The sequence below is a fragment of the Xiphophorus maculatus genome, chromosome 23 (assembly GCF_002775205.1).
Source record: "Xiphophorus maculatus strain JP 163 A chromosome 23, X_maculatus-5.0-male, whole genome shotgun sequence".
Classification (NCBI taxonomy): Eukaryota; Metazoa; Chordata; class Actinopteri; order Cyprinodontiformes; family Poeciliidae; genus Xiphophorus; species Xiphophorus maculatus.
The window spans coordinates 8,709,068-8,735,569 of NC_036465.1; the positions used below are offsets into that span (position 1 = coordinate 8,709,068).

General features: G+C 38.3%; 1 long non-coding RNA gene across 1 annotated transcript; it reads right to left on the reverse strand.

The window, feature by feature from the left end:
- Positions 1 to 1,540: 1,540 nt before the first annotated feature.
- Positions 1,541 to 15,806, reverse strand: LOC111606934. Its single transcript, XR_002752278.1, has 3 exons — positions 15,774 to 15,806; positions 5,739 to 5,807; positions 1,541 to 2,194 (listed from the first exon to the last, which is right to left on the reverse strand). It is a non-coding gene; the product is annotated as an uncharacterized LOC111606934 (long non-coding RNA).
- Between the last annotated feature and the right edge of the window lie 10,696 nt (positions 15,807 to 26,502).

The following is a 26,502-nucleotide window of genomic DNA, read 5'->3' on the forward strand; positions in this document are numbered from 1 at the left end:
AAAGTTTCTGATCTTTTTTTGTAAACATCTGGTTTCACCTGTTAGTCCATTTGTAACAAGGTGATGAACCTGCTGACAGTAAGAGAGAAAAATCTCCAGAGGAGAGCCGCAGCCTTTCGCTCAGGGAAAGGAAATCCCTGCAGAAATCTGACCCCACAACAATCACGGTGGAGTCGCTCCTTTCACCGCCGACTCAAGACAAACGACAACTCCTCTGAATCATGAGAAGATTCGACGCAACTCCGCAGATTAAAGCAGGAATGCAGCATGAATGACTGCAGACCCCGGCCAGTAGCTGATGTCAGGAGTCCTGAGTGTGGCTGCATGATCAAGGCTAACTTTGATGCTGCAGAGGGTGGCATGCTTTCTGTCCATGTGTGAGCCAGCAGGGAGTGAGATAGCGAGCAATGCTGGGATTACTGGAAGGTCGGCAGCTGTCAGGTGAGATGGATGCAAGACTTCTCCGCTGCCGGCTCAGATCACACACCGCCACAGTCGGAGGTGGAGGAGTTCGAGTCCCATGGCGCAAATGTTTCACTCACCATCCACAGGCACACACGGGTTTAGATGCAAACGCACACATGTACTCGTGACCAAACAGATGTACACATGCATAGATCCACACACGGTTCAGTGGTGCAGTCAGCTTGCAAACTGCACACGTCCTACTGGGCTGTGCTCCAATCAGCCGGATTAATGAAGAGGTATCAGATTTTACAGTACAGCAGCATGTGGCGCTCTGGGGGATAAATGGTGAGAGGCTGCAATTCATCAAGTCTGTCTCCAATAATGTAATCGACTTTTAAGTTTGGGGTATGGTAAAGGCAGCTTGCAGAACTTTGTTGCACGGTTGACTTATGTGCATAACAAGTTTTTCCACATGGAAAGTGCTTCTTTACATGGAGCTTCATGAATACCTTATGTGTGAATAACGCTCTGCCTAGATCAGGCGCAGTGGCTTCATAAAGCATCTGAAGAATGACTCTTTCAAGATATTTTAAAGGTGACCTATTGTGCTTCCTTGAACAGGTTAGCATATTTATGTGGCCTATACAAAACATGTTCATTCAATTTTTTACACAAAATCAATCTTGAATAATGAGATTTTAGCCTGATCAGCTCAGGATGAGCTGTTTTAGGTCTCTGTCACTTTAAATCCAAGTAATCTGCTGCTGGCCATGCCCCCAACTCAACATTTACACTCACAAGTAAAAATGGCTGCAAACAGATGCACAATTACACAACCGGAGATCTTTGAAAAGCAGAAGTAGAGCCTCCTGCACAACCAACAAGCATGCAGGAGGTGGTTTCTGGATGGTAAGTCAACAACAAAACACTTGTCTTTTCCAGCAGCCATTGTACAGCGCATACAGCAGTAAAACCAGCTGACCAAATGTACTAGGAGCTTTGCTTGGGTTGCTAGGTAACGGTGCAGTGCCCTTCAAATGTGACTTGAGAATCAGGAAGTTTTTGAAATGGCTTATATACTTGTTCCCAAAATCAAATCCTCTGGGTGGATTTTTCAAGCACTTGGGCTGTTTTTAGAAGCAAGACACAAATGGAAGTATAAAAGGCAATCATGGAAGATAAAATATCTGAGTTTGAGCTATTTTGAAAGAAAAAAAGTTAATCTCTAGATGTTTAAAGTGAACAGATAAAGATCCGAAAAGATTTTTCTGCTCATTAAATGCAATTTTCCCATTCACAAACCAATCATATGGTAATTTCTGTTGGTCTATTACAAATAAATCCCCCACAATGCACTACAGTTTTTATTATAGCATTAAAAAATGTGATAAACCGAATCGAGCACTTTTACTAGACAAATAAATAAATAAAAATAATAAAATCCTCTAGCTGTTCTACTCCAGGAAGTTTCCCTGTCTTGAATATTTTGCAGAGGTAGCTGTTGTTTTCAGACTGCTGTTATCATCAGTGCGGCTGTGGAGGTGTGTTGGTGAAGAGCTGCAGAATGATAAAAGCCTGCAGTTGGTGCGAGGCGACAGCTTCTCGCTGCATTACTGGTCACTCAGCAGGGAGACTTGTTACGCCTCCGTTTGTCTGGTCGAGTGTCAGATTCCAAAGCCCTGAGGGAATAACCCGACTAGATGCAGGCGAGAGGGAAAACACGCCGGGGAGCGTTCAGTAGATGAGCTGCAGTGGCAGGTTTCACAAGATGAAGGTCTGATGGAGTCTGAAGAGAACAGATGATACGGAAAGAGTCAGAAAAGGGCAGCATGCAGCTTCAGTTCCTACAGCTAGAAACCAGAGATCAGGCCTGAAATCTGGAAGTAGTGATGGACTCAGACCTGAACCTACAGAGTTCATATAGAGACAGTTACAAAGTTAGCCTTCTATCACATGAAGAACATTTTCAGGACTAAAAACTAATGATTTAAAGTGTATTTCCTCTTTAAGGAAATAGTTTTTTGTTATTTATGAATTAAATAATTATTTGTGCATAAATAATAAGTAGTTATTCTGCATCAAAATTATACTTTCATGAAATTCTAGTCACACAGGGCCACACAAAGTCAAAACTCCATAGTTTGGATGAAAAAATAAACTTGTCACCCCACTGGGAGGAAATGAACATTCTTAAAGGAAGTCCTTGGAAAAGTCATTGTTATGTTTGGCATTGAAGGCATTAGCAGACCATAAGGACTTCTAACGGCTGAGCACTGCTAATGGCCGCTCCGGCGCTCTAGAAATAGCAGAATCTCAAACCAGCGTTGTTTCCAAACAATGCATTGCTGCACCGACTCAATCGGACTTCCCTCGGCTGATATTTTGGGCGTTTTTAATGACGTCCGGAGAGCCAGAAAAGACTGGTGAAGTCAGGCGGGAGGTACCCGGTCCACAGGAAGATATTGACTTCAGGGACCAGAAAAAAGCACCCAAACAAGCAGGCGTCCAAGTCGGTAAACAGGAAAATCCTCAGAGGAAGGCACCTGGTTTGAGTGCAGAGCCTTGAGGGACGACGACACACTCCAGCTCGTGCTCTGTTGTTTCCTATTGACACACAGCATCTTTACATTAGGACGTCCTGTGTGTGTGCGTGTATGTTTGTGAGTCTGTCATTGTGTCACTTTGTTTGTTTAGCAATTCATATCGCGGGTGTCATTAATTTCCCTCTGGAATGCGTTCTTTACTGATTGCATAGGCTGTTACTGTGTGTGCAAGAATGCTATTGTTATAATCGGTACAGACGGTTGAGTGATCACGCTGAAACACCCAAACAGACACCACGCAGCTCAAATGTTGCAGCTTGATTAGAGCTGGATGCTTTCCATACAGACAGTCATGTAAAAGTTTCAAGTGAATGAAAGAAATCAGGCTGGAAGAAGAGAAGGAAAAGAATAATAAGAAACCAGAGGAAGCATTCGGTGTCCAGCCTAATTAGCAAAAGTCTGGACTAATCAGTATTTTTGTAATAATAGAGGATGAAATTGCACAGCTTAATGTGTAGGTTAACTTGTTTCAATAAATCTGTGTTGATTTTTTATTTCTTTTTACTTTCAGGCTTTGTTAATTTTTATAGCTCTCACTGGCAAATTTAATCTCTTATAGCAGGGAAGTATTATCATTGCATGAATACCAACCCATTAAATCTACCCTAGAGCATTACCATGTTGTCTGATATCTCTGAATAAAGTCTTGTGTAAAGAGTTTCTTTTGGAAAATCACATAATTAAAGTCCACCTGAATGTGACTCCAGCCTGTTTGGTCCGCTTTAATCGATCTCTAGTTTGTTTGTCTAGAAAGTCCGGTTCTTTAGGAGAGGTGTGAACGCACAATCGAACTGAAAAAGCAAACTCTGATCTGCCTAAAAACCTTGGTCTCTATTTGGTTGGGGTGAACTCTAATGTGGTTCGAAAGCATTTGTGAATGCAAAGCGTACCGGAGACCATTTCAAAAGCAGGAAGTGGACTATAGCGCAGGGCATTCTGTGTAAATACAACCAGAACAAATGCACGAATCTAGCGCTAGCGGGAGAAATGGCTCATGGTCTATGACCAAAGAGAAATCCTACAACTGCTAAAATCTGACACTACTCCATTTTTGTTTACATTTTGTAAAGAAAGAGGTTTCACTCAGTGTCTTCTATGGAGGTTTCCTTCGGTCGTTTCCTTCAGTGGTTCTTGGTGCAGCGCCACCACAGGTGAGGAGGGAAACAAGTTTTTCAAAGTGTTTGGTTTGTTTGACACAGTGGAGTGTGAAAGTGAACTACAGCAGCTGAAAATGTAACAAATGTTAAAATTTTGGTTCCCAGTAAAACTAACCAAACATTTTGAAAAACCTGTTCCCCTCCTAGCCTGAGGTGGCGCTAGATCATGAAGTACTGAAGGAAACAACAGAAAAACCTCAGAAGACACTGAGCAAGACGTCATTCTCTGCAAAATGTAAACAAAAATGGATCCGATTTTAGTGGTTGTAGGATTTCTCTTTTGTAAAAGACTTTGAGCCATTTCTCCCGCTACTCAGTGTTGGAGTGAAGTAATGCCCCTCTTTTTAGAAATAATACATGCTGATGCTGTTCTTTAAATTTCAAAGTTTACAGAGAGCAGATGTTTTCACTTGCATTTCAAGTGTTTCTGGTTAGTAAAGAATGAGAAAAATGACAGCTTATTTTCCCAAAGATTGGTCTGAGCTGTAGCAAGTCAATCTGAGGAGAACAAAACCATCTGCAGCTGATTTCCTCTACATTTATTCATGTTGTGTAATTATAAAAATAAAGAACCACGTCAGGTGCTGTAAAAAAAAAAGCAGGAGCTTCAGAAATCTTGACATATTTTTGGAGTAAATTTCTCCAAAAGGAAAACCCATACTGCAAAAATCCTTTTCTGAGGATCACAAATGTCTATGTTGACATCCTGAACCAAAAAATTGAGAAAACTGAGACCTAAATGCACATTAAGCTTACGAGGTGTCTGCAATAGATTAAACAGGGGCAATGAGGTGAAGTATTGCCCAGCTCTTGTTCACACATCCAGGAGCTTATCAATGACTTCTGAAAGGATTAATGTGGTGCCTAAGTTGACCAGTAGACCCATCATATTAAGGCTTTTCCACCACCTGGAACCAAAGTTATTACAGCTAACTAAAAAATGAAATAACAAAAACTGAAATTGAGCAAACATTTTCATGAACTTAAATAAGTAAAAATGGTAATTAATGGGGAATAACTATAACTAATTAGAACTCTATCATGCGTTTATGAAACTAACTAAAATATACTGAAATATTAGATATAATATTCTTTGTTTTTGCTTTTATGAATCTTTTGAATTGATGTGAAACATTTTGTTTCCACACACAAGCAGTTTATGTCAGCTGGCAGCAAATTATGGCAGCACTTACGCTGGTTCGCAAAATGGCGACAGCAAAAGATGAGAGAAAACGCCAGAGTTAGTTGGTTGTTCAAATAATTGAAAACATTTTTTGAATAATTGTATCTTCTGTTGATCATTACCCAACCAATGTAAACATCGTAATACACTACTTTGACCTTTTTGAATTCTGTACCTAAAAAGTATGAAAAAAAACTAGAACCAACAACTATACAATATTTCACTAGAATTAACTAATAAAAACTAGCAAACACACTAAAAACTAATTGAAACTAACTAAATTAGACAAACAAAAAGCTATAGAGAAACAAAACTAAACCATAATGAAACACTCAAAACTATTAAAACCTTCTTGGATCTGGGCAGCAACTGGGAAAAGGTACGCACCTCTCAGTTTTTTCCTCGTCTTCACAAATTTCCCTGTGACTCTTGTAAACCTTCGCTCCATGGCCGACTCTGAAACCCAGAACAAAACTACGTCTGCATGTCAGCCAGTCAAACTGGACCATTATTTGGACTGGTTAGGCGGTTTGGTTCTGGCAAACTTTGAAAGAAAACTGCAGTCACAAGAGGATTTAAGCCTATTAGCTGTTTTTTATTCACATATTCCACATTCATTAAAAAGGATAATAGCAAAGAATAGAATAATCACATTTTTTGCTTGTGCGATAAAATGCAAAAATGTCATTACGACACTGCAGGCTGCTGTTTTAAAAATATAATGTGCACCAATGGGAGTTTGAAAACGTGCCAAAAAGTATGAATAAAATCTAACTCATGAATCACTTTTCTTGGAAACTGTTTATTTATTTCAGAATAACCAAAAGCAGCCAATAATGTGTATATTTGATATTTTATATACCTATAAAGCCCTAAACCATGAATCTGGTATGAAGCCTTGACATACACAGAAACTTTACTCAGGTTGAGCATTTATTTAGCTTCACTTGTCAGTCTGACATGTTATATAAAGTTCATGTAAAACTGAATGCATATTGTTTAAAGTCTCTCTAGGAGGGAAAATAAAAAGCAAGTGTTTTATGGGACCAGAGGTGGATCATAGCTAGTTACCTGAGTAACTTTTTGGAAAAAAATATACTTCTAGGAATAGTTTTACTGCACTGTACTTTTAACTTTCACTTGAGTAATATTATTATGAACAATTACAACTCTTACTTGAGTTAAGTACCTGGATACTTTATCCAGTATAAGTAATTTAAATGAAGAGCAAACACCTTTTAACCACAACTGAATGAGACACAGAAGCACTTACAGTTTTTATGTCAAAGTGAGACTTCTAACTTTTACACCAGCTTTGTTGTTCAAATGTTATTTTGTTGAGCCAGTTGGAGATCAATAGCATACAGTGGGCACTACTTATTGTCTTTGTGCATTACCCTGTTAAAAATGTACACATTATCCACTGTAAGTATTCATTTTTGGTGAAGTCTAATATAGAAAAATATAAAATTACTTTGAACCATGTTTCTTCTGCCACTGGGCGTGTTACGTTTTAAGTATTTGTATTTTTTCTATTTTATTTTAGTCTTAAAAATACCAGAATTTGCTTGACTTTATATTTTGTGTTTTTGATCACATCATTCTAAAACATTAAATCAGATTTTAAGATCAGTTGCTCAGTTCTTGAGTCTTTTTTACCAAATACTTTTTTACTCTTACTTTAGTAATTCTTTGGAAAGGAACTTCTTACTTTTACTTGAGTAAAAACATGTTGAAGTAGTGCTGCTCCTACTTGAGTACAACTTTTGGCTCCTTTACCCTCCTTTGTAAAGCGCATATAGCGGTAAAACCAACTGACTTAACCTCCTGAGACCCGGGCTTTTGTTTGATGTGCATTTTTTATGTCTCCTTACTATTTGGGATTAGTATGACCTAATTTTAGTTGAAATTAAATTTTAGCTTTCTATGTGCTCTTGAACTATGTCAAAACCAATGCCCTCATATGAGGACAATGGGTCTGTTTTTGCATATACATTTCTCCTTGTCATTTGGGATCATAAGGACCCAATTGGCCTAAAAATGAAATTTCAGCTTTCTACAATAAGTGGTTTTCTCAAAACCCAATGTCCTCAGACGAGGACATTGGGTCTATCTGTGTGACGATAAGACCATTCAATCAATGTTATTATTTACATCTGTGTTTACAAAAATGTAATGTCCTCATATGAGGATGCAGGGTCTCAGGAGGTTAAGTACTGGAACTCTGATTGGGTTGCTAGGTAACGGGCTAGCTGAGCCGTGGTTGCTAGGAAACGGCGCAGTGCCTGTGGAATGTGACTTAACTATTGGGAAGTTTTCGAAACGGCTCATTTTACAGAGAAAAACATTAACTTAATGCCAAAAACCAGCTGGGTGTATTTTTTTAAGTACTTGAGCTGTTTTTAGAAACCGTTGAGACCCAAATGGAAATACAAAATCTGCTAAATTTAAAATGTTTTGTGGCCTTTTCACCAAATATTTGGCTAAAAAAAAGCCATGCTTTTTACTTTTACTTGAGTAAAAATATGTTGCTGCTCTTACTTGAGTATAAGCTCTTTCACAGGATGAGCAGCGTCCAGTGGAAAAATGGAGCTGCTGTTGTCGGCATGCACTGTCTGACCTCGGTCCACATATCATCCAGAACGCCTGTTTGCTCAAACACCTTCTTCACCCAGCTAATGGCAAATGCTATTTATATCTGTGGTATTACCTTACACTGCAGCCTTATCCAATATTTTAAAGTTAATAAGCTGGCCCACATTTCAGAGCTCTCTCTCACCATGAGGAAATGTTATACTAGCCTTTAGAAATGTCAAACCCCGAGGGTCTGATAAGGTAGCATTGCTCCGAATATCTGCAATACATTGTTTTATTGATGATGCACAACCTGGACGTCTCAGGGTGAAAGAAACATGGTGACTGAAAGTCTAAAAGTATGATGGAGTAATAGGGCCATACTAAGAAAAAGTTGAAATAATACAAGAATAAAGTCATAGTAATATGACAGTAAAGTCTTAATATTTTGAGAATAAAGTCATAGCATTATGAGAAAAGTCATTACAAAAAAGTCGCACGAGGATAAAGTTGCAATAATACAAAAATTAAATCATGAGAATAAAATCCTTATATTTTGAGAATGAAGTTGTAACAATATGAGAATAAAGTCATAACATAATAAATAATAAAGTCGTAATATTATGAGAATAAAGTTGAATTAATTTGAGAACAAAGTCATAAATTGACTTTATTTGATCTTTAATCTTACTTCAGGTCGTCTTATTAAGGTTATTTCTGAATTATGTTTATCACTGTGAATTCCTATACCTGGGCTGCAACTGGAACTGTTGTTTATTTTAATAATTACTCAGGATTTTTTAATCTAACGTAATTATTTCTTTATTGAACTTTTCGAATAGCAGTTTTGCTTTTCATTTAATAAATCTGGACAACATTTGATCATCTCAAAATCAAAAATACATTGAGAAAAAAAGAATACATTATGCAAATTAAATACATTTACTTGAATTAGGTTTATTCAAGTTAATTTATTAAGTCTATTATTTTTCAAATTAAACATAACCATAAATAAATTATGTTGGATAAACTTACTTCAATTACTTGCTATGTAATAAAATGGAGCTGCACTATAGACTGATCAAAACTGAATGAGATATTTCCACAATCAGTTTTTATAAAATACAGCTTGAGAGCAGGAAGTGAACACAGAAAAACGATGAACTCTCTGCTGTTTTTTTGGCTTCAGGCCGACTAATGACTGAGACAAGTGTAAAAACTGTAAATAATGTTTCGTTGCAGGCCTGCTTAATGTCACCAGTCTAATTTTAGACAGCAGTTGGTGCCTGGGAATGCTTTTTACAGTGCCCACATGCATTTCCGAATAGTAACTGTATTTATAGACGTTGCTTTAAACAGAAGGTACACCCACTGTTTCTGAAAGGACCTATAAACAACAGTGGGTGATATAAAGAGTGTTTATAAACACAGCCCAAAACTGAATTCAGCTTTTTTATTAATGGTGACTCTTATTAGCTTTATTGTTTATTTTAATTTGAAATTAGGCCGACTAAAAGCAAAACAGACTCAAGATATGGAAACAAGATCATAATGGTACCAAAGGGTCCTACAGTATAGTTTAATACCAAAAGCAAAAACACAAGCACTAAACAAGCATCGCTAACATCTGATAAAGATCAACAGGTTTTTATGGTCAAAATTTTATTTCCAGACTTTTAAACTGTGATTATTCCCATAATCATTAGTTAAAGTCACAAAATCAAACTAGCAAGTGAACAAAATTTTAAAGGTATTAGACCTATAATGTTTCCTGGAACAGGTTAGAATATATCTATGGGCGACGCAAAGCACATTTATAAAATTTTTCTGCACAAAATGATTCGTAGATAATGAGATTTTAGTTTGGTCAGTTCTGTCTATTTTTGAGCTTCTTTCAGAATGAGCTGTTTTATGGCTCTGTCACTTTAAATCCAAACAATCTGCTGCTGGCCACGCCCCCCCAACTCAATGTCTCCACTTGCTCATGAAAATGGCTCCGAAAAGATGTGCAATTACACAACCTTGCATCTTTGAAAAGCATAAGTGGATCCTCCTGCATAATTAACTTTTCCAGACGCCATTGTACAGCGTAGCCAACAGTAAAACCAGCTGATCAAATGTGCTGGTGCTCAGTTTTGGTTGCTAGGTGATCGGCTGGGCTCAGCTGGGGTCGCTAGGTAACAGCACAGTGCCTTTGGAATGTGACTTAACAATCAGGAGATTTTAGAAAACGTAAATTTTTCAGACACCAAAAATCATAACATTTTTGCCAAAAATGGCTTGGTGTTTTTAAGCTGTTTTTAGAAACAGCAGAGACCCAAATGGAAGTATAAAAATGTGTTAAATGTGAATTAGAAGCAATACTCTGTTCATATACAACTCTGATGTGACAATATGTAAACCATCCAGTCTCAAAAAAAGAGGAAAAAATAAGCAGGACACCTTGAGTAAACAAAGGTTTGGCACTAATCAATCAGTCAGATGCCTGAGTTCATACAGGTCATGTACTGCAGCAGGGTCCATTTTGGTTCTGGGGTCATGGAGAAAAAAGAAAAGAAAAAATGACACACATTAACTTCTGAATCCCTGCAGACTCTCTGTGAACCATCATGAAGAACTTCCTGGTCGTACATCTCACCTTTCAGCTAATTTGGTGTTGACCCTGCAGTGAAACCACCATGTTGGCGGCAGGCCAGCTAAGGTCAGTGAAAAATTTAATTCATGTTAAATTTCCAAGGCGCATGCTCATAGGCAAAGTGCATATTTAAACTGAAATTAGGGTTTAGGAGTCAAAACATGAAATTCAGCGTTGTTAACATGATACGGCATGTTCATCTCGCAAAAACTAGTGAAACCAAAATTCCTCCATCTAGGACGGTATAACCTGGATTAGATTGAGACTCAGTTACTTTTCACACGGAGCCGGGCTTGTTTGGTTTACTTTCTTTTCCTTTGATAAATGTAATCAAACGTTTTTTTATTGATTTGTGTTGTCATTCCCTAAAATTAAAAGTAGTTTTATGATCTAAAAAAATTACGTATGACAAAAAAATAAACTAAATCAAATAAAATTTCCACAGCATTGAAAAAGTTGCATATTTAATGCAAAAAATGGTTCAAACAAACAACAAAATAATGACACTTACAATGAGTGCATAAACATGACCTGCTTATGGTATATATGAAATTTTTCTTAGTTTGTTATTTGACTCCATACATTTTATAAATTTTATGAATTGTTTTAAGCATAAACTTTAAATATTTAAAACTTTAGGCCTTAGGTTTAGTTGGGTTGAGGTTATTCTCGTTTACAGGTTGTTTTTCCTTCTGTTAGTTTAAATTTATAATCATTTTTCCAGATATTACTTGTATCAGATGTTGCTTCAATGTTTAGCTTGGCAAACTCTTAAAACACATTCTTTCTCATTGTTCTAATCAACAATAATAAATCATTAATCATTTACCTGCTCTCATACAAGAGCCGTCTGACCTTTGGCTCCACATCCTCGTCCAAACGAGGACAACAACAACAACACAATGGAATTTGAAAGTATATTAAGTCTACAGGTGCTCAATATCAGAGATGAAGAGCCACTTTCAGTAAACAATAGCTGCATTCTTGGCCGTCGATGTGGATGTAGAGGTGATGCTCCCATCGACATTCCTCAGCGTTTCCTCGACGCAGCCGATGAGCGGCTAGAGGCTTTTTCCGAGCCGCACATCCTTGGCAGAGATGGGGCTGAGATCCCAGCAGGTGTGAGGCCGAGGCGGACTTTCCAAGGATGTTTAGTCAACGGAGGACTCATTCATGTCCTTCCCCCGTCTCAGCAAACAAAAGGACTGGAATGCAGGAGGATGCCTGCCGACATGCCGCAGATGGAGGCGATACAATCTGCAGGATCTGATCACTGGTTCAGTGATTCATACACCGGAGGCCAAATGGGGCTTTTTCAGCTGGTCTTAATAAAAATCAAAACTCCAGACTGGAGGAGTAACGGCCGTCAAAGGGTTAAAGATAGAGATGTAAACAATTAATCGATTTATGATGGTTTATGAGATTAAAATTAGTTTGATTACATTAGCTAATAGGGAAAATGTCAATATTGTGGAGACAATTCTCATTCTGAATGTGATTTCAGAAAGAAAAGGCATTCAGATTTTAATTTTTTTCTCCTTTTTTTTAGGAAAACAAAGCTGATTAACAAAATATTATCATTTTGTTTGCAACAATAAAGCAATGTCAACTTTACCAACCGAGGATGTGACGACAGAAAAGTGGAGGAATGCTGGTGAAAAATTGTAACATGATGGACAAAAGTCGATGCCTTTTGAGGGTGAAGTTAATGCACTGCAGTTTTAATATTCCTTTAAGAGAAACAAAGACTACATCTGTGTTAACATTAAAGTTTCACATATTTCATCCTTTTCATATTTTATATTTCTATTCAGCTTACTGTTTTATTATAATAAATACTAATAGTGAGAAAACCACAATCTGTTAGTATGTAATACAGCTGACGCAAAATAACATTTAAATTTAATGATTTTTTAAACATTTTGCATATGAAAAAATGTGTCCCTTATCTTATGGAGAGACGTTTGACCCTTTTGATAAAAGAGAAGTCAGATTGTTAAGAAAATGGCCGGTCAATTGATACGATCGATCAACTGATGTTATTTCATTAATTGATAACTTGCGCCCCTCATTACAGGGTTTCCATGTTTGTCTCAAACAGAAAACAATCCAATTCTCAGCAATTCTTCGGTGAAGTCAATAGAAAGGAATAATTCAAACAAATCAAATGGATTTTTGAGAAGGGAGGAATTTGTTTGAAATGTGGTTAAACAACAACAGAACAAAAAGTAGCCAGCAGGAAAGAAACATAATACCACCTACGGCTTCTGTGTTGCCTGACACAAATACATTTTAAATATCGTCATGGTGATTGCTGGAGATGGGCTTGAGAGCTGAAATTGCACATAATTGCACCGTCTCAGCATGAGTGAATCTTTGGAGGACTGAAAGTGCAGCGAACAAACGACAATCCTTTTCAACGGCAACAAGGACATGAAGAGGCAGCTTCTGCCAGCAGCACGTTTCAGCGTCAGACTGCTGGTTTTGTTTCTCTGCCTCAACACAGGACTGTCTGCTGACATGCACTGAACGAGGCGACTAATGTGATCAAATTCAGAAGAAAATATTATCAATAAAACTGTATTTTAAAAAGTAAGCTTTAATGAGAATGGATAATTATTTGTCGAACTGAATTTTGCTTTGCTGGACGTAAATAAAGTCATGCTGAAAAGAACATGAATACTGAGCAGTTTTCAAACAAAGAGGTAAAATATTAAATCAATGCACAACAAACCTAAGAAAACTTTAAAGGGGCGGCATTATGTAAAATCAACTTTTTGGAGCTTAACTTTCATGTTATAATGTTCTTCCTTCATTAAAAACAAACCGGAGTGTTTCTTTGATTCTTTCATGCATGTTTGAGAATCCTTTAATCTCCATGGCAACCATTCAGCTGTGGAAAACGGCTGGCTGGACCTAGCTCCGCCTTCAAGACGAAGCTCCTCCTCAGAGCCTCCGCCTCACAGAGCAGTCCTCCCCGATCACTCTTCTATTCAGCTCCTTCAGACTAGCCAGCAGCAATTAGCAAACACCTGGTGAAACTGTGCATCAACTGAGCTCATTACATGAGCTACTTCTTTAAGTCATGTTTTATATAGCCATAGCATCTTTATAACAACTGAAGTTAACATAGTTACTTCATTGTGTGAAAAAATGGAAGATAATACTGCCCCTTTAAACATTTACAATCTTCATAAAAATGCTCTATTGACTCATAGAGTTGTTCTAACAACGCCTCCAACTTTTATCATTATAAACAATAAAAATTAAAAACAACGAAAAACATGATTTTGTTGTTAAAATGTGAAGCAAACTTCTACAAAAATAAAAGCAACAGAAGATCCACTATTTATCGGAAGAGACGTATATAGAGATGAAACAACATGGAGGTCTAGGACCAGACTTTCATAAAACCAGTGGCTCCATTACCAACCCTGGCTTCCTACTGGAACTGCTACAGTGGAAAAACTGGGACTGATTCCCTTCCTAATACAATCCTTTCTTTTTAACCTCAGAAGCTCCACTTGGGCGACTGACTCTGTCCTGGAAACAAAACAACGGTGCTAAACGATACGAGCCCTGCAGCTGACTACTGTAAATTTATGTCTTCCTTAAGTGATTTTACAGCTCTGTTTGACTCCATGTGTGACTTACAGCCTCGTTCTTTAACCTCAATATTATTTTAACCTCAACCGTCGCTAACCAGGAAGTGGTGCTTTTGGTAAACAGAGGAAACTATTCTCCCTTTTCAAAAGATTGTTAAGGGATGTTATGGGGGGAAATGACACAACACCTGCTTAACATTGAACCTGTTAATTGTCTCTCATATTAACAGCAGTTTGTCTTATTATTAATGCAGAAAATACATAGAATAAACACACAGACATACCAAATTACCCTCTATCTGTCATGCCTGAAGATCCATGTGATTTCCTTTCCTATTCAAATGCGCGCTGTTATAAACAGTGACTGAAAACCATATTTTAATCTATGTGTTGTGCTGCTGATGGTTACTATGCACTACTAAATAATCCAGAAAAGGTGATCCATTTTTTATGGTAAATTACACAGAAAATGTGCACATTTGTTTGAAATTATTGCAACCAGAATCTGTTTTATACAGTTTGTTATAAAACCATTCACAGTCCTCAGTCTTGATTTAAAGGAACACTGAGCTAAAAACCCAAATGTTTAGAGCTGCTCATGTAGTGTTCATGACGCGTTTCATTTTTTACATACTTGTTAAAACTGTAACTATGTGGTGACAGTTTGTTTTGAGACAGAAAATCTGTGAAAAAAAAGTAACTCTTCTGCTTTCTTCTAATGCTAACTAGAAATAACCAGTCAGAGCCAGGAGGTGGGTCTTAGCACTGGCAATCATCCTCTGTGTGATGCTGCTCATCCTCTCCCTCCTCTCATTGCTGCAGCTAGCATAGCCAGTCATGAAGTCATCATTGTTTATCCACCGATGATGGTGGATAAACAATTTTCCTGTAACAGTAAGTTGTTTCTCTCTCTCTTTATATATATATATATATATATACATATTGTTGTTGCGCAACACCCCCCCCCTCCTTTCTGTCTCTACTGTCTCACTCTCTACTTCCTCTTCTGAGAGGGGAGATGTGCTACCAGCTCTCCTTCTAACGGGTTAATTGAGTTTCCTAAATCTGCCGGGATTTACCCTGTCCAGAACTGAAGTAAACTCTGTTTAAGCTGGTTTCGAGAAACGATTCACCTGATTTTTAACGGCCTACATCCAGGTGTCTCACCCTTCTTCCCTCTGTGAATTAGCCAGACTGAGCAGCCTACAGCCAACTAGTTTCACAGAGCACACCTGTTAACGGTCGCTCGTTCTCTTATTTTACAACTTGCATTTGTTATTGAACCAGGTAGGTTTTAGTGACTCGGGCGAGTCCCAAGGATGTTGTTTTAAATTTGGGCTACCAGCAACCTATAAAACATTTTCCCCCTCTTCCTCTCCAGAATCAAACATCACAGCTATTTTACAACCATCAAAGAACTTTAAGGTGACTCATTAACTGAATGTCCACAACATCTTTTAGATTTTCTTTATGCTAAATATTTTATTAGTAAGGCATTTTTGCAAGGGTCAGTACAGCTTAATTCAGTAGCAGAAATAATCAAATAAGTAAAATCAATCATCTAGTCTATCTTTCCCTACTGCTGACACTGAAAACTAAAAAAGGAACCTTTGAGAGAGACGGACGGAGCCTGGCGCCTCGAACCCCAGACCTGGCACGACGACGAAGAAGGTGCTGCAGCAGGAGGAAGACGCCGATCGATGAAGGCCAGGATCTCCGCAGGTCTGATGATGAAGAAGGTGTTGCAGCAGGAGGAAGACGCCGATCGATGAAGGCCAGGATCTCCGCAGGTCTGATGATGAAGAAGGTGTTGCAGCAGGAGGAAGACGCCGATCGATGAAGGCCAGGATCTCCGCAGGTCTGATGATGAAGAAGGTGTTGCAGCAGGAGGAAGATGTTGATCAGCGAAGGCAGGAATCTCTGTAGGTCTGATGAGCCTCCTCTCCGCATGGATGGTGAGGTCACACAGGACTTGGTGCTGGCAGGAAGGAAGGCACCAGTTCTTCTTCTTTGTCTTTGCCTTTGTCTTCATCTTTGTCTTTGGGGTCTGAACCCAGCCGATGAGAGAAGTGCGATTTGAAGCCACAGGTTGTGGGGCTGACGGGTTGGTCCCCATGGCCGGACAGTCTTCGGCTCCGTGGCCCCGGCTCTTCTTCAGCTGCAGAGTTCTTTGTCCATCTCTTGGCTCGAAGCTGCCCGGAGGATCCAACGAACGGTTCCTCTTTTGCACTCACCTTTTATAGGGTTTCTTTGGCTAGCACTGTTGCTGGGCTTGTTTCATTGGCTGACTGCTCAGATGATTTCATATCCATCACTGTCTTACAGACATTATGTCCTGATGTCTGTGCTAATGTCTCAGAGTTGCTCAACCTCCTATGTCCATTGCCTGCACAACCTTTCACCTACTCTCTAAATAAGGCGTTGATCATCTCTGCTCTCCTGTTAGTTCCTTGCCTTTCACCTTTCACCTACTCTCTACCTCCAACATATCAGTGATGTTTAATTGCAGTTACACCTTTTACACCATTTCAAGTTCAATGTCAAAATCACATTTATATCACTTTTATTTTCTTTAGCTTCTCTGATTTTAGCATTCATTTATAATTTTATAACCATAACTTATATCACATTTATTTTCTTCAGCTTCTCTGATTTATCATTCATTTATGATTTTATAACCATAACTTATTAATTATACTTATTATAATCTTAATGTGAGTTATTACAGATGTTTTTCTGAAAAGAAACCAAGAATAATACATGATTCTAATTATTTGATGCCAAAGTTACAGTTACTTGTTTTTCTTGTAACTGTTCCCACAAATGTTCGTGTAAATATTATTACAAGTAAACCAATATTAATATAAGTATTTTACTTTGAATCTTATCAAATTACCAAAATGTTTAGATTTCATTCTTTAAACTTTCATGATTTAAAATAAGGAATAGTCTCAGCTATTTTTTATAAATCTGCAGGCTGGAACTTACTTCCTCTTTTTCCAGGAAACCTGCTTTTCCTGTTTAATGACTCTTTCTGACTGACTATGATTTCTTATGATTAGATAGAAAAAAGTAGAATTAAAGCAAAGTTTGCATGAGACAAAAACAACACACACAACTAGATTTATTTTATTGACACTTAAGTCTACTGTTGGGCCTAGATGTCACTTGAGTGATTCATTTTAAAGATAACTTTATTTATTATTACTGTTAAACTAACTTTATTGACACTTAAGTCTACTGCTGGGCCCTGATGTCACTTGAGTGATTCATTTTAAAGATAACTTTATTTATTATTACTGTTAAACTAAAATCTCCAGCATGGGGAAGTGGGATGAGCTCGGATTTTCTTGACAATATATATATATATATATATATATATATATATATATATATATATATGTATATATATATATATATATATATATGTATATATATATATATATATATATATACATATACCAGGACATTCAGGAAGTTGATTGACAGCGCTATGACCCGCCTCCTGGCTCTGATTGGTTGTTTTTAATCAGGAGCGGTACATTTCTTCAGATGTACCAGTAGAAGCTCAGGGAGGAGGTGGAGGACATCGATCTTTTCACAGATTATCTGTCTCATAAGAAACTGTCACAACATGACGACAGTTTAAACAAATACATAAAAAACCTCAAAACAATGGCTGGATTTACACTGAAATTAAATGAAATACAGGTGGACTCTATTTATTTACCAGATAGATTTTCTTTTGTTTGGTCTATCAAATCAAATTTAATCCGAATAAGTCACTAAAAACAACTTTTGCATGACAGTTTCAGCAAAAAGATAAAAAAAATCCCCCAAAAAACAACATTAATTCTCTAATCAGTATTACCTGTCTAAAAATAATGTGAAACAGTAAAGAGAGTAAACAAAGTAGCAGATTTCTTTAATAGCTGCACCGTAGGAACAAACATCAGGCTTTAAACTGTGGAGTGGCCCCAGCTGGCTTGTCATGATGCTTTAATGGGGCCTGTTGATGGATGACTCCATTACTGTACCACAGCTTGCTGCGTCACCTCCAGCAGACTCTCCTCCCTATCAGAGGATGTTGTTTCACCACACGGACTCACGGAGACAAATATGACGGGAAAAAAGAACTAAACAAAACATATCTCTAGGAGAAAAACTTCCTGTAAGCAGGGAACGAGCTTGATTAGAGCGAGTGTCCAGCAGATAAGGGAAGCCATGTTGGCGACAGCGATAACAGTCCAACATCCTCTGACGGAGAGAGACGGCCCGACGCTCCATCTTCAGGAACCAGACCACAGCAGCCAGGCTGTTTCAACTGGACTGAACCATTGAGGTACGACCCAGGCTACGTTCACACACCAGGAAAATGTGACCCATATCCGACCTTTTCTGCCAGAAAGTGACCCATGTCCTGTTATGGTTATTTCTCTAACCATATCTGACATTTTCTACCAAAATCTGACCCATATTCAACTTTTTATAACCACATCTGACTTTTTCTGCAAAAATGTGACCGATATCCAGTTATGGTTATTTCTCTAACCATATCAGACTTCTTTTGGCAAAATGTGACCCATATTCAACTTTTTCAGGGCTGTCTAGACAGTCCAGCTCTGATCTTTCCTCCCCAGAAAAAAAATCTGTTCTCTGCCACTTCCATATGTGGAAGGAAGGCTTACACTTCAAGTAAAAAAGTTGGAAAATAGTTGTCAAGTAGAAATAGAGTAAACTGATTAAATTAAAGTGATACCAACAGGTAAAAATAAATATTTTCAAGTAAAACAAATCAGTATCTTCAGAAAACAAAGAGTGGCGTCTCTGTTTGCGCTACACCTAAGCTGTCTATTGGTGGAAAAATGCTCCATGAAGTTTATCTATTTTTTGTGAATTTATCAGATCTGGACGGGTCCAAACAGAACCATCACACTCTATCTGAAATACATCAAGATTCTAACTACTCTGTCGTTTCTCCCTGAAGACGGATGAGCATCAGCCTGTGAAACCCACTGGCTGCAGCGTCCTAATAAATCCCAGGTGTCTGTGGGGTGTTAAACCTGAAGGGTCGTGCCCTCTGTGGCCTCGGGGCAGAGCTGATCTGCGCCGCGCAGCCGACCCCAGAGACCCGACTGCGCTGCCACACACCATCATATTCTGCATTTACTTCGTTTTCTTCAACATCCGTTTAATCTTGATACAGACTGCTGCTCCTTATAGATGACTGAATTCAGTGCGTTAGCCAGGAAGATGCTGTGGGGGGCTCGGACTCAGATTGATACAGCTACTCCTCCAACCAGCAGGGGTCCTCTGAAATGGGCTGATAAAACATTTAAGGCTTACAATAAATGTTTCACCAATGAAGAAACTTCTACTGAGCCAGAGAGTGAGGTGTAGGAAAGAGGAGGATGGGCTAGTTGACATCTGAAAATGTCAAAATGGTGACGCTTTGTTAAAGGTGTCTGGTTGTGCTTCCTTGAACAGGTTAGTTTAGGTATCAGGGATACATAAATCAATCTAAAATAATTAAAATTAAATCTGATCAGTTCGGCTACTTTGAGCTCCTGTTTTAGAGCTACTTATCACTTTAAATCCAAATAAGCTGCTGCCTGCCATGGCCTCTCAACTCAAGGTTTACGCTCTGACTTGTAAGTGGCTGCAAATTGATGCACAGTTACAACAGAACATCTTTGAAAAGCAGAAGTAGAGCCTCCTGCACAACCAACAAGAATGCAGCAAAGTGGTTTCTGAATGGAAAGTCAACAAAACACTTGTCTTTTTCAGCAGCCGTTGTACAGCTCATACAGCGGTAAAACCAGCTGACCAAACATGCTGGAGCTCCGCTTTGGTTGCTAGATGACCAAAGAGGGTGGATTCAGCTGTGGTTGCTAGGTAACAGTAGCCTGGTAAAATCCAGCCACTTGTTCTATGACTACAATTCTAAAACAGTGCAGAAAATTTACGTTTTTTCTGTTCGCTGATTGGTTGAAATTTTTGCAGAGAAATCCACTTCAATGGGAAAAAGCACAAATGGAGAGATTCGTATTGAGCAAAAATTGCACAAGAAGGTAATGGACAGGCTATGGTAATGACGCATACCTGTTGATCGTGACTCAGCTATTGGGAGGTTTTTGAAACGGCTCGTTTTTCAGTCACCAAAAGAACATTAACATGTTGCCCAAAAAAACCTGCTGGGTGTTTTCTTTTTAAAGTCGGGTTGTTTTTAGAAGTAGCTCATAAAAAGTCCCCTTTAAATATTACCTGCCAAAATCTTTCCAGTCATGTGTGAATTCTTATCACTCCTTGATTGACTGCGTGTATGTGTTGCCATTTGGTGAAGAAGAAGAAAAATAGAACATGACTTAGGGGAGCAAACATCATTCAGTTTGCTAATTGCATTGCCAGTGAACCAGGATATGAAGCCTGAAAGAATGTGGTCAGGAGGTTTCCAAATTACCTCTCCATTCAGCGCCCAGGCTTACAATAACACACTTTAAACTCGTTCCTTTAGGCCACGCCAACAACGCAAACATGTAAATTAGGATGAGAGACCAATTTCCTTTTCCAATTATGCCCCTCGTTTGGTGTTTCTACAGTTTGCCAAAAAAGTGTCGCTCTAATTCAAACAGGAATCACGAAGGAATCAATCCACAGAGCTGTTCCTCTGCGGCGAGGAGAGGAAGCAAACATCTGCTTCTGACCACAAACTGTTTCAGCCTCACAGTGAAGGAAGGAGCCTGATGCAAGACTGTAATAACTTGTATCAATAAACCATTGATCGTATGTGAAAGGCAATAAAAACTAGTGCATAATTTTGAGGTCGAAGAAAACATTTTGCTTTTTGAAGAATATCTAACCCACTTTTCAATGTCACCCATAAATAAAATCCAGTACAAATATTTGCCTTCAGTAATCAGTTAGTAAAAAGAGTCCATTATTTTTATAGAGGATCATTTGTTTGTAAACAGAGGATGTGCAGAAAAAGCAAGCCGGCCTTCAAACGCTCACGGTAAGATCAACAGATATGTCGAGTCCCTCTAAATAAGACAAACAATAAGGACACCAGAATAGGGTTTTTCCTAACATTTTTATTTAAAAAAGAAAACAAAATTCAGAATTTACATTTAACGTGGAAAGAACAAATAAAATACAATCATTTCTTAATAGTTTGGTGACGATTAGAGGGAAAATGAAGATGAAGCTGCATCCATCAAGGCAGGTGATAAATTAAGCCTTAAAACATAAATGCAGTGGATTGAACGGGAGAAAATGCGAGACGAAGTGCTAAAAATAAAACCTCTGATGGCTGCAGATGCCGCAAAGCTTTGTGTGGGAGTTACACCGGCAAGAGGTGATCCAGGTTGTAAATTATTTTACTAGTCTAATTATAAGTAGTTTAAATTGTTAAAATAATGTGATTTTGAAGGCGACGTGCGCAGTAGAGCGGCTAATTGCCTCAACCGGAGATTCCATCCCCATCACAGCTCCTCCAGACTAGTGGCAGCAGCCATGGTGGACCTGCACGTCTGCTAAACTTATCATGCAAACTACTTCTCAGTACAATGCTGTAAATGGCATAATGAATGAATGAACATTGTTGTAATGGTGTGTTGAAGGTGGAGAGTTCAAAAGAGGAGGATGTTCTAAAGGCGAAATATTCTGATTTTTACGTTTGAAAACATGAATAATCGTGAAAAATAATCATAACATCACGGCTTTATTCTCGTAACATTACAGCTTTATTATTACTTTATTCTCGTAATATTCTGACTTTATCTTTGTAAAATTACACTTTATTCTTAAAATATTAAGACATTACTCTCATAATATTATTTTATTTTTATAATATTACTACTTTATTCTCTTACAACTTTATTCTTGTAATTCTTTTTATATTGTCTTAGTGATAGTCTGTCGTAGTGGTTTGATGAGGTCAAACGCGATGCTAATTAACACATTTCATCTAAAAGCGAGCTGCCAGCTGAAGCATTTGGATCTACTTTCTGCAGAATCATTACTGTGTGATTAAAATGGCCACCAGCAGATAAATTGCACATTTTAGAGTAAATCCTTCCTCTGTTCATCCTATCACAATCCATGCATGATAAATATGAAGCTGAAAATCCCGCTCTGGCACCGCAGCGTCGCTCACATCTTGACTGACACATGAGAACTCTAATATTCCCAGCCTGATTATAATCCTTGTAGTCGACCTCATTAGCCAGGCATCCACGCTGAACCCTGGCTGAGCAGGGCCTCGCAGCTCGGCTGTCAGTCAACACCTTCTCTTCAAACAAAGAGCATCATGGAGAAATAATCCAGCGCTCTCCCCCCAGAGTTCACCAGCTGACTGTTTTGGGATTTGTCATGCGTATACAGCGCCTTGCAAAAGTATTCATACGCCGTGAAATGTTTTCATGTTTTGTCACCTCACAAACTCTTCACAAATTTGTTCAGTTTTTCTGCTGTTGTTACATTTAAATGTTTAAGATAACCAAGCAAATTAAGTTGAGTGAATGCAAAATCCAGCTTTCAAATTATTTATTTTATTAAAGCTGCCAAATGTAACTTTTATTAAGAAATATGTTATATTTTTACATATTTGTTAAAACTGGTCTCACATCCTGGTCTAGTCTACTTCCCTCTTCATTGAAATTAAATCAACATTTGATCAAATAAAATTGAAATAAATAAATAAAATAAATAAATAAATAAGGCAACCAAGATGCTTTCATTGAACATTAGAAATTTCTCTCTAGTTTTAATCAAAACTCATTAAAACCTCTCAGCCGCCACACAAACCAGTTCACTGTCCATTCAGCTGATGTGAACTTGTCAGGTTCAGGTCCCTAAGCAAAGCAGCAAAGCCTCAACTCTAGAGTAAACTCCCTAGCCATGGATCCCAGCCACCCGGGCCACAGACTGTTTGTGCCGCTGCCATCAGGCAAGCGGTACAGGAATATACGGACTACAACAAATAGACTGAGAAACAGTTTCTTCCCCACAGCAGTCAGAGCCATTACTCCCTGCCGTCCCCCCCTCCCACACATATCATAACCTCGCAGTCACACATACATATCCCCCACCCCCACACAGCCATATTGTTCTGCACTTTGCACTGTCACATTATCTGTACTTTGCCATAATTGGACCTGCTGCTTCTTCTTTGGTGTGGTTGAGTGCCTTTAGTTAATTTAGTTGTATATATTGTTATTATTATTATTGTGTGTTTGCTTATTTATACTGTATATATTTGACCTTTTGCACGGGAGCTGCAATGGAAATTTCGTTGAATTCTGTTCAATGACAATAAATGCTATCTATCTATCTAAAAGACTGAACTGAATTCCTTAAAGTTAAGATGTTTGACAAAGGTTGGTTTGAGGTTCCTCAGTGAACTCTGAACCGCGCTGTGTCGACGTTCATCCTCGCTTTGGCCAACCACTTTGAGTAAATGCCAACACTTAAAGCTGAATGATTTCAGAAGACGTTTTCTTTCTTCCCTCCTCAGCTCAGGGTGAAACAACAAGCTATAAAATGACACTGCGGTGGCGCTCTGAAACATGGAGCTGCCAGCGTGATTTACGGCAACCTCACTTTTCCTGAGGGCAGCGGCAGAGACAGCAAGGAAGACGGATTCGAGCTTTTGTGGGGTCTTCACATGGAAGACCTGAGCGATGAGACCCCGGCTGCTCTCATAACATTCCTCTGCTGTTTGGGTAAAAAACTAAAACAGAAAATGATACAGCATGCACGCCACTGCAGCGTCACCAAACACCCACACCAAGCATTGAGATGGTTATTCAACTTTGAGCTTAAAGATGACCTATTGCTTTCTTGAAAAGATTAGAATAGGTCTATTGGCTAAACAAAACATGTTTTTATATTTTTTTCACAAAATCATCCTTAGATAATGAGATTTTAGTCTGATCAGTTCAGAATGAAATGTTTTAGGGCGTCATGTCACTATAAATCCAAATAATCTGCTTCTGGCCACGCTCCCCTAATTCAACATTTACACATGAAAATCGCTACAAACAGATCCACAATTATACAATTGTACATTCTTGAAAAGCAGAAGTAGAGCCTCCTGCACATTTAACAATACAGCAAATAGTTTCTGAATGGTAAGTCAACAACAAATCACTAGGCCTTTCCAGCAGCCATTGTACAGTGCATACAACTGTAAAACCGTTTAGCTGACTAAACGTCCTGGCGCTCCGCTTGGGTTGCTAAGTTGGGTTCTTAAGAGTGATTCAACAATTGGAGGTGTTGAAACGGTTTAATATCCACACACCAAAAAATATTAACAAAACACTTAACTGTTACTAGAAGCAGTTCAGACTTAAATGGTAGCATAAAAATTAGCAAAATATGACTTTTGCATAATAGGGCCCCTTAAAAGTTTTATAAAAGTTTATTGAGCTAAATAAGACATTTAACATGTTTTGCTAGTGCTTATGTTCTGCTGGGGTTGCTAGGTAACAGTAATGTGACTTACCAATCGGGAGGTTTTTGAAACGGCTCATTTTCCGGACACCAAAAATCATTAACGTATTGCTAAAAAAAAGCTGAACGTTTTTTTAGTGCTTGGGTTGTCTTTAGGCAGCTGAGGCACAAATGGAAGAACAGAAACATGCAAAATGTGAATTTTGCATAACAGGTCACCTTTAATATCAAAGAAAATAAATCCTTGTACTGATGCAGGAAGATAAGATTTCAGCTTTTGTTCTGGAAGATATTTTAATCATTTAGATGAACAATGAGAACCAGATTTTTGCCCGTTCCTTCAGTAAGAAAGTCGTTTTTGTATATGCATATCCAGACCTCTGCGGCTGACCCTTAGTTATGTAAATGTGATGCTGCAATGCCAGTCATGTAGCCTGGAGCGCTGTGTGTTCAACACAGCCCTCCTGGACCGCCGCTTGGGAAACAGATGGCAGAGAATAACACTGTCACCCATCCTGAACGCTGACATCCTGGGCTAGTCCTCTGCTATCTGAAATCCCCCTCATCCTCGCAGACCCGTCTCCAGATTAGGAGATGCACATGAGTGAAACTGACTGGACAGCTGAACCTCATTAGCCAAACGTAAGCTCCCATTTTACAATAAGTGTGTCTGCTGGAGGCTGTCATAGCAGTGCGGGCGGTTCTGTTTGCTGGGCATGTTTTGGGTTCAGGACAATGGGGCTAATGACCAGTGAGCCAGCCCTCATGTGAGCGCTTTAGAGGAAGACGGGCATCGGATCTGGACTCAAACAATTAGACAATTAACTGGTTAAGAGGTCCAAGGATTAGAGAGCACTGAATTTCTGTAGATTAGAGATTATTAAAGGGAACCCACTCAGGAAATTAAATAAGCCTTCTTATACCAACATGAGAATCACATTTGTAAATGAAGATTAAAATCAAGCTGTTAGACAAACTTTAGACAATATGGGATGGGAAGGTTTACAACATAAATCCTGCAGAATCCCTTAAATATGATGTTTTTAGTGTTGGTGTTTGAGCTGTACGCATAAACTGCTCCTTAAGGACAAATAAAAGTTTTATTTAACTGAATATAAATAGGCATGAGCTGGAATAAGAGAGGCTACCACTGTTTCACAATCTATAGTACATTTTCTTTTTATGTAAACAGCACACCAAACACTTGAAACAAAAAAACACATCCTCCTTACCATTACTTCTGAATGGTAAGTCAGAAGTAACTCAAAAATTGATCAATTTTAGAAATTAATTCAATCATATACATATTTTGTCAATAGTAATACAGATTTAAATGAAGTGCTTGGAACTATAGGGCTGAACGATATAAAGATTTCACACTAGTCGATATTGATCATTATAACTAATTTTTTTTTGTTTTAAATATCTGAAATACTGCCAGACTGGTGATGTGACTTTTCCTGTTTTACCCGCAGTTTCTTCTGAATCTACTCATTTTGTTTTTTCACTCCACGCCGTTGTTTTTATTTTTAAGCGGTGAAGAGGCACAGTGGAGAAACTTAAACTGCTGCTGTGCCAGTGTCACCCTGCAACCTTGAGTGGCTGAGGGTAATGTAGAAAAATGATCTTCTCTCAACGTGTGATGCTGTGATACAGAAAGGATGAGACACACACGTTGAGCTTCCATCAGCATCTAACAGGAAGATTTATTCTTCTTGTGTACAATGAACAAACTCCATATTTTCAAATCTTTTGTATTTTTAACAATCCAAATAAAAATACATGAATTTGCTTTGAGCCATTTTAATAGCCTTCATGACCTCTGTTCTGCACAGATAAAATATACTTTAATATTTAACCATCTTAGCTTACAACTGTATTGTTC